Consider the following 10,305-nt stretch of genomic DNA (forward strand, 5'->3'; position numbering starts at 1 on the left):
AATGAATGGTATTATTCAGTATGGGTCCAGTGCTATATAGCAGATCTCTAGAGCTTATTTCTCTTGCTTGACTAAAACTTTATGTCCCTTGATTACTGACCTTCCTATTTTCCCTTCTTTAATTTTCCTTGGTCCCTGACAACCACCAGCTCATTCTGTAATTCTATGAGTCTGAGTACTCTAGATAGTTTGTATAAGAAACATCATGCATTAGTTCTGGTTGCATCATGACCTTTTTTCACTTAGCATAATGTCACCAAGGTTTATCCATGTTGCAGCCTATGACAGAAGTTTCTTTTTTCTTATAACTTTTAATAGGGGTAGGGATTTAGCTTAGTGGTGCCACCATCTGCCTTGAAAGCACAATGGCTTGACTTTGATCCCTGGTACCAAAAAACAAAACAAAACAAAACAAAACAAAAATCCATACACCTGGAAATTCCTCTTCACCCCGAAATAACTTTTAATGCAGGGTTATTTGGACTAATCCTAATTTCTTTTAGACACTGTTGAATACTAATTTAAACTTTAATTCAAACATTCATTCAAATATTCAAATATTTCTAATTTCAATTAGACAGGAGCAAGTAGTTCCAATGTGTATCTGCATAGTAGAGTGACTATACATAGTAATAATGAACTGTACATCTTAAAAAGCTAGAAGGAAATATATTGAATGTTTTAACCATAAAGAAATGATACTTGAAGAGAAATACTTGGTTTAAACATTACACAATGAATATATGTTTAGAAATACAGTGTGTTGTTGCTTCATTAGGACGCATAATTTTTATGATTTACTTATTAGTTAAATAAAATTTTAAAATGAAGCTGTTTAAATTTAAAAGTAAATTTAAGTTTAAAATAAGATGTTGATTAAATTTATACCTATGTTCAGTTAAACTTTATTTAAATTCATTTTAAACTCATAAGTGTTGAAAAGGGCTAATATTCTATAAAAATTTGCAAAAGAATACAAAAATCATTAAACATTGAACAATAAATATATTTAAAAGCATAAAAAGAAAATTGAAATTATCCAAAACAGTGTGGACAAATGTAAAATGTTGCAAATAAGAATAATTGTGATGTAAGAAATTGGTAGAAATTTGCAAAAATGTGAAAAAATGACAAAAATCAAATAAAGCAGTGAAGGTAACTTAATAATCCAGGAAAGGTTATTATTCTAAATAGGTGAATCTTAACTAGAAAGAAAATAACGTTTTAATAAAATGTTAAAACAAACACCCACAAATATTAAATGTTAGGTACTAATTGCTTAACTGAATGTCACGTTGCTATATAAAAATCACAAAAGAATTAACAAGAAGGTAAAAAATGGAAAGAAAAATAGATATTAACAGAAATATCCATACTGAAGTTTTATTCAAAAGCTTCCAAGATCATTTTGAATTAAATGATGTGACTCAAAACTTATTTTAATTTTCAATTTAAAAGTATCAAAAGTATACCAGAATCAGAAAGAGAAAGGCTCCTACTTCAGGGATTAGTATGCATAATAGTAGCTGCTGTATCTTACTTCCAGTTCTCAAGAGAAAAACCACAGACGTCGTGATCCTCTATTCAAATCAAGTCACACAAATCAAAGTGACTATCCAGCCAACAGATTGGCTCTCTGGGATCAGAGTCCTCCATGTTACTTGGAGATGGGGAAAACAGGTCTCAAGGTGTAAGTCAGGCACCTGGGGACAGTTCAGAGACTCTTTCTGAGTCTCAATTTTTTAGCTTTCATGTACAAAGTGCGTGACTTCAGACAAAATATCTAATCCTACTGTGCCTACGCTTCCGCATGTGTAAGGGGAACAGCAGCAATATCTACCTTATAGAAGTATGGCAATTGAGTGAAATAATGGATGTTGAGAACTAAAAGTACTGTTACACAGGAAATGAATCAAGTAATGTGAGCCATTATTGTATGAGAAAGCCCAATTACAGGCAACTTTGAAAGCCACAATTAAAGGGTATGAGTGTCACCCAGAAGAAAATGAGCATTGGTAATTTATGAACAGAAAAATATGAGGTGCAGGGAAGTTAATCTCATGCTCCTGGGAACAAAATTCAGGTCTGTCTTATATCAAAACTGCTAGATCACAAGGTTCCTGAGCATGGGGATAGTACTCTGTTGATCTACATGTTGTTTATTCCTTAGTTTCTAGCACAAAACTGAGGCTTTCAAAAAGGTGTCCAGTAGGTGGGTGTAGGGAAATAAATCGATGGGACTTTGTGACAGCAGGAAATGTAAGAAAAGATAATACCAAATATATTTTGAAAGTGCTTAGCGGAAAGAATGTGGCTACCATATATTTAAAGACGAGAAAAACAAAGAAAATCAGCAGGAGGAGTTTGAAATAAGAAAGTAAGTTTAAGCTTTAGACATTTTGAAATTGAGATGCTAGTGGTACATTTAGGTGCAAATGTCTAGCAGATAGTTGGAAATGTGAAATTGAGCTTGGAAGAGAAGATGGGGCTATAAATACCAATTTGGGAGTCATCTGCCTAGATGTGTGAGTGCAGTTATGAGAGGGGATGAAATGGTAAGAAGAGGATCTAAGAATAAAAAAACAGGCCAGAGCAGAGACTTAGAAAAGGGAAATGATTTGGAAAGTTTGAGTCATATTCTGGAAGGGATGAGACAGGACGGCATTGAGCATACAAGTGGAGCAGTTAATTTTAGAGATCTAGTGAAACACCATTTCTTTGATTAAGGGCTCAATACATTACTTCAGCCTTTCATAGAGACGTTTCCAACTTCCAAAGCACACTGCAACACATAAACATTTGTGTCTTGACTTTCTATTAAATAGCTTAATCAGAAACTTTGTAAGAACAGTTATTTTCTCCTTTTCCTTAGTACAGGAAGAATCAACACTGAAATTATGAAATGATTTCTTTCATACCCTTGACTGAGGTGGGGATAGACAGCCTTGCCAAGTAATAGTAAATTTGATCTCAAGTAGAGTACTTTTTCCCCCTTCACAGCAGGAATTATGCTCTTTGCTAAAGGTTTATTTTTAAGCCATTGTTTTATGTTGTTAATGTCATATTTTTAGTAATTTAATTTGGGCTTGACTGAAGCTTTCTCCTGAGGTGAAATAATATCTAAAATATCAATTGGCATGTTCAGGCAGTGATGAAAAACTATTTGAGAATAATGTAAATTGAAAGGATTGGAAGGTGTTGCTAAAGAATTCAGAATCAAAAGGGGAACAAGTTTAATTTTCCTGATTTTCAAGTTCTCAGCAATTAGTAAGTATATAGTTTCTGCCTTTGAGCAGAACTTCCAAGAAATGTGGATTAAAGATCTAAATATTAAAAAAGAAACACTAAACTTGCTGGAAGATAAATTAGGCAGAACTCTTGAAGACATTGGCATAGGAAAAGATTTTATGAACAAATTGTCTGTAGCATGGGACCTAGCAGAAAGAATCAACAACTGGGATCTCATCTTATTAAAAAGCTTCTGCACTGCAAAAGAAACCATCAACAGAACTAAGAGACAACCTACAATGTGGGGAAAAAATTTTACCAGATGCTACTCACACAAAGCGCTCTTATCTAGAATATATAAAGAACTCAAAACAATCAGCCCCTCAAATATAAAGACCCAATTTAAAAATAAGCATCTGAAATGAACAGACATTTCTCAGACAAACAAGTAAAAGCAGCAAGTAAATATATGAAAAAATGTTCCACATCACTGGTCATTTGAGAGATGCAGATGAAAACAATACTGAGATTCCACCTCATCCCAGAAAGAATGGCTGCTATCAAGAAATCAACCAATAACAAATGTTGGCAGGGATGTGGGGAGAAAGGAACCCTTCTCCATTATTGGTGGGAGTGTAGACTGGTACAACCACTATGGAAGTCAATATGGAGATACCTCAAAGAGCTAGAACTAGAGGTTCCATTTGACCCAGCCATCCCTCTGCTGGATATTTTCCCAAAAGAATTAAAAGAATCATATCACAGTGATATATGCACACCTATGTTTATAGCAGCACAGTTTGTAATAGCTAAAATTTGGAAACAGCCCATCTGCCCATCAGTTGGAGACTAGATAAAGAAGATGTCATTTTTCTATAAAATGGAATACTACTCAGCCATAAAGAATGAGAAATTAGATTCATTCATAGGAAAATGGATGCATATTGAGGATATACTCTTAATTGAAATAAATGTCACACAGGTGTAAATACCAAATAGTTTCTCTGGTGTGAAAAACTATAATAGTAAAAACTATATATAGTAAAAACTATAATATAAGATCCTAATGATATAATTGACAATGTGAAATAGGAACAAAAGGACTAAAGGTGTAGGGAAAGTGGGAAGGGTAGGTGAAAGGTAATAAGGGAAAATACAAAAATAGGAGAAAATGAAAAAATGGAAATAAAGTATTTGTAAATGGGGAGGCAAGGAGGGGTGAAGGGAGGGCAGGGACAAGGGGTGAAAAATGAGTACCAAGACCTGTCATGTAAAGGTACAAGATCCCAATGATGAATATAACTGTACAGTATACCTAAAATGTACCAATAAACTCAATGAGAGAACAAAAATGTGAAAGAAGCTTGTAGTAGGTTGTCAGGCTTACCTAATAGAAAAGGAGTCTTCATTTGACTAATCCTTCCACTGATTTCATAAAATCCAAACTCCTGCCACTAAGATTTGATATGTCATTTTGCAGTTGAATTCTACCATATCTATGTTGTTTTCAGGATGTTTACAATAGCTGGCATTCAACAAGGCTCTGCCATGAGGGTATGTTTAGAATGGATAAGGATGACCGCTAGTGCTGTATCCAGAAAGATGCTAGGAAAGCAAATCATTTCCTCAGAGCTCAGCTCAGTAGAGAGTGTCTTCATGTGATGATCACTTTTGCTCCCTCTGATGCTGTCATGATGGGACTTGACTTGTAAATATTGGCTTCCACAGAACCACAAGGCTCTGGTCTCTTGCCTTATATGTCTCTGCTTCCTACCACAGAGACCTGGCATGAAAGCCAGGATGTTTCTGGATAAACATCCCAAATGCACTTCAAGGTAAATATTAAAGAAAGAATGATTTCTCTATACTCTTTTATATTTTTTTTCTCTCATTGAGTTAATTGGTACATTTTAAGTATACAGTACAGTTAGGTTCATCTTTGGGATCTTGTACCTTTACATGACAGGTCTTGGTTCTCATTTTTTCCCCTTGTCCCTGTCCTCCCTTCACCCCCTCCTCCCCTCCCCATTTACAAACACTTTATTTCCATTTTTTCATATTTAAATTAACATATGAATTGAAAATAAATTGGCACTTCTTCATTGGTACTTATAGCAACTAAAGTTTCCTGGGTGCTTACTATGGCCAAACAATGTTTTACTCACCTTAATTCAGTTTTAATTCTCACATAAACTTATAAGATGGGTCCACTATCTCCACTTACCAGATAACAAAAATGAAGCCCTGAGGCTGGAATATTTTGTTAAGGTCACAAAGCTGTTGAGGGTGAGATTTATGACCTGACTCAGAATGAGTAAGTGACATTATTGAGGTTCAGATGCAATGTGTATACAAGACACCAAATCCTTTTGGGGATGATCTGGTAATTAGGCTACTTAAGCACAGCACATAAATAAGGATAGCTTACTTCCAGTGTTTAGAAATGAAAATCCCAATGTGAGCCATCTTAACCTCAGTGAGCCCAGGTTAAGTACTTTAAATACACACAGAGATTAGTGCATATGAGAATGACAGATTTTCATGAGAAAGTATTCAGAACCATGAGGCCTCCAGAAAACTGTCATCAATAAACCTTCGAGCACATTCTTTATGCAACAAATAGGCAGCTAACTTACATTTCAAATTCAGATTAGATGTTTCTGCATAGAAGCTACCAAAGAAGAGAATTCTAGTTAATCTTTTGAGACTGAAGGTTAATTAGAGATTCCTTGGAAGCATGTGTTGTCTAAAAAGTTATAACTAATGACTTAGTTTGAGCTGTCTCATTTATTCAGACATCACTGCATGTGACACTGATTTCCTTAGCCATTTGATGGGCTATCAACTGCTATCAGTCTGCATGAGCATTAATTAAATATTCTAAGTAGTGGGAAAAAAAGCCAAAATCAGCAGCAGTAGGATATAGGTATTCATTTGCAAACCATAACCCCAAAAGCTTATAAAAACTGATATTAGTATATGATAGCAATTAATTCAATATTTGGGTTTAGATAGATATTTTGAGCATCAGTAACAATTATTTAACTACATCCTCTATAAAATTACTGTAAGCAGGGCTGCAGATTTAGCTCAGTGGTGCTGCCACCTGCCTTGAAAATTACTGTAAGCAAATCCTTGCCCTTAAAATCCTATGGTAAATTGTTTTTATAAATGGCATAGACATAGGCTAAGAATCTCTAATACAATAAATTATTGTTTAAATATTCTAAAAAAATAAAAGCTTTAAATTTTCAACAATCCTCTCATCTTTATCAACTCTATCCAGTCATCAGTATAAAATTAACCTTAAAACAAACAAACAAAAAGTAAACAGAACCTAACAGGCCCACCAACTTCCCATTGTTGTTTTTGAGAATCTTTTTCTAAGAGGATGAGTATTCAATGATCATTTGTAGGGGCAATAGCCTAAAACAATTGACCAATTCCAACAGAGGAAATGGCATTAGTACTCTATAAACACATCTTCAATAGCCTAAATTTATGGATATATACCAGCTTGATAAAAAACAAAAATTAAAAAGAAAAGGTTTTAATTATTTTATAAAACATATTCTTTCTTATCCATATTTTAAACTCAGTTGATTTTAGAAGATTGCATTTTCTTTTTCACCTGAAAGATCACATCTTAATTTTTTTTTTTTCTCTGTGGTCTTCAGTTTATCTTCTCCACTGACGACATGTGTTTCAAGTAAAAAATGCAGTTAGCCATTCCTGTGTGGTTTAGATAAAAAAATGTCCTATAAAGCCCTCATGTTCTCATAGGTGGGGCTTTTGGAAGGTGACTGAACTATGGGGGTGGCTTAGCTGACCTGCTATTAGAAGGTGGGACCTAGTAAGAGACAAAAGTCACTATGAGCTTAACATGAATTGTACGTCCCCCTCCCCTAATTCTCCCTTCACTCTCTGCTCCCTGGCCACTGTAAGGTGAGCAGTTTTCCTCCACTGTGCCTCTCTTCTATGCCATTCCTGCCTTGGAGCCAGCCAACCATGGACTGTAACCATGAGCCACAATAAATGTCTCATCCTTCAAGTTTTTTTAAGATGCCTCATATTTTGTCCCAGTGACAAGGAAAGTAACTAAGATACTGTTTCAGAGAAGAAATTCTCTATGAATTACTTTCATCTCTATCTACTCTGTCCTTTGCAAACCCTGTATACCTGCCCATAGTACCATTACAGCAACTCTAATTCTTGTTTTTTTTCAGTTATTTATTTCTATGTCCAAAACTTTCTAGTAGACTATGAATTGCTTCAAGACATAGGGCATATTTTACTCATCCAGTCAGTCCAGTGCCTGGCCTATTTCCCAGAGTAAAAACTACAGGGAAATCATCATAAATTCATTAACTTAAAAAGAGACAGGGAGCAATGAATGGAGGAAGAAAGAGCAAAAGAAGAGAAGAAGGGGAGATACGGTACAAGAGAAAAAGAGAAGTAAAAGAGGAATACTTTAATAGGGGAAAAAGAGGCTACTTATAAGTGACCATGTAGAGATCTGATGTGGCTTACAGAAAAAAATAGTGTCTGGAATATTTCCAAAATTTAGTAGTTCTATGAAGAAAGATAATTTGGTAGAGGAGAATAAGAAAGGACAGAGAGTGAGTTAGAAGGAAAGCATGAAATTATGGATTCACAGAAGAACAGGCAGTTAGAAAATGCTTAATGAAGCAGGTCGATGTCAATGCTACTGAGAGAAGTTGGACGAGTACAGAAAGTTAGCCAAAAGCTTGGCATGCAGAGATAGATTGTGTCCTTGACAAGAGTCATTTTCTGGGAGGAGTGGATGGAAAAGCTTCATTGGGTTGATTTGTGCAACAATGCAATCTGAAAGAGAAGAGTCATATCTTTAGAGGAGTTGATAGTAAGAGACAGTAGCCATGAGAGGAAGATGTAGTTAGAGAAAATGTTAATATGATATTGCTAAGGCATAACAGACAGGAAAGATATAACAGGAACAGAAGCTGGTGCTGAAGTAGAAAGGCGTACCATAGCAAGAACAAATCCCTTGGGAAGATGAAAAAGTTGTGGGGAACAATCTGGTATTAGCAGCAAGAACAGCCATTTCCCTTGGAAGGAGAAAGATGCACATTGTGTGAGAGGAGAGGGAGATGGATTGGTAAGACTGATGCTTGGATAATCAACACTTGATTATTTCTGTTTTTCTATGAATTGTGTGGTCATAGAGGGGGAAACTTTTCTTTTAAAATGAATAAAATTGAGTTATACAGATGGAGAGAATCCCAAGTAGTTTTTTTTAGAATATGATCTATGTTTGTTGGGGGTGGTGTCTAACTATAATGCCAAACTATAGACCCTGCTTCTGGGAAATATTTAAAGATGTTCTAAATTTGTAAAGGTGAAAATATTTAATTTTCTTTTAGGGCAAAAGAATGATCCAAGCAACCATTGTGCTACTTTAAGCTCAAGGCAATATCTCCAAGCATACAAGTTTAAAGTGCTTCACACAGGAGTAAACAATGGTCATTTTCAACATGTCAACACAGAACAAATTATGTATATCAGTCACTTATGTACCTTGCTTTCTTTAATCTTCATAATAACTTGATGAACTAATTATTAGATGACTTTTAAAATGAGAAAACCAATGCACTAAAAGATAACTCAGCCAACATTAACACATCTACCAAAGAGCTGGAAAAAAAATATGAGACCTAAATTCATTTCTTTCCATGATTCTGTCTCAGAACAGCTTTATGAAACTCCATAGTTATAAAAAAGAATAATACCACAGTGATATATGTTCACCCATGTTTATAGCAGCACAGTTTGTAATAGCTAAAACTTGGAAACAGGCCAATTGCCCATCAACTGGAGACTAGATAAAGAAGATGTGGGTTTTTTTTTATAAAATGGAGTTCTACTCAGCCATAAAAACAAGAAACTAGAGACATTTATAGCTAAATGGATGCACATTGAGGCCATACTCTTAAGTAAAATTAATAAGACACTTGTGTGTAAATACCAAATAGTTTCTCTGGTGTGAAAAACTAAAAGTATAAATAAAGATCAGAATATATAATAGAAGGGCCAGGGATTCAGCTTAGTGGTGCTACCATCTGCCTCACAAGCACAAGGTACCGAGTTCTATCCTTGATACCAAGAAAACAAAACAATAACCAAAAAAGTATAATTGATATTGTGTAATGTATGAAATTAGAAAGGTCTAAAGGAGTAAAGGAACTGGGAGGGGTAGGGGAAAGTTAAGAAGAGAAAGAAAAAATATGAGAAGAGGAAAAACATGGAAATAAAGTCTTTGTAAATAAGAAGGGTTGAGGGAATGAAGGGAGGGCAGGGGAATGGGAAAAAACAAAAACCAGGATACATCATGTAAAGTTACAATATCCTAGTGATGAATGTAACTGTATTGTGTACCTAAAGTATACCAATAAACTTAATGGGAAAAAAGTAATAATACTTCAGCTAGCTGTACAAATTTTAAAAGATATATCCATGTAAAGCTTCATGTTGTGCTTGCTTTGACAGCATATATATTAAAGCTCCATGTTAACTTATTCATATGAATAACTCAATTTATAATAATGTGTACTAAATACATCCCCTCCTTTGAAAATATATATATTAATAAACACTGCTCAGGCACATGAGAGGTATTGTGGGGAAAATAGAACTAGAAATGTGAAGCAGATTGAAAATAGTTTTAGAGCAATAGACATCATTTAAGAATGCTCAAAAAGATGTCTGCTTTAAAAAGTCACTTTGTACACAAGACAAAAGTCTGTATGCAAGACCACTGCTATATTATATGGGACATAGTAAGAGTTCAGTAAATGTTTGTTTTCACTCTTTCCAATATGGCAAAAGCCACAGAATTGGTGTTCTATATAAGTCCTTAAAAATAATATGATCTAAGATATTGAGAAAATTACTGATATATCTTGGAAGTGCTATGGATAAAAATCACTGATCCATTCATGAAACACAAGTCTGTATGAAATACTGATTTACCTTGATCTCATTGTCTATAATATTTCATAATGTTATGAAAATAACAAAAGAATACACTTTAATGAAAAT

Source organism: Fukomys damarensis, unplaced genomic scaffold, assembly GCF_012274545.1.
Source record: "Fukomys damarensis isolate Sample0158 unplaced genomic scaffold, DMR_v1.0_HiC HiC_scaffold_38, whole genome shotgun sequence".
NCBI lineage: Eukaryota > Metazoa > Chordata > Mammalia > Rodentia > Bathyergidae > Fukomys > Fukomys damarensis.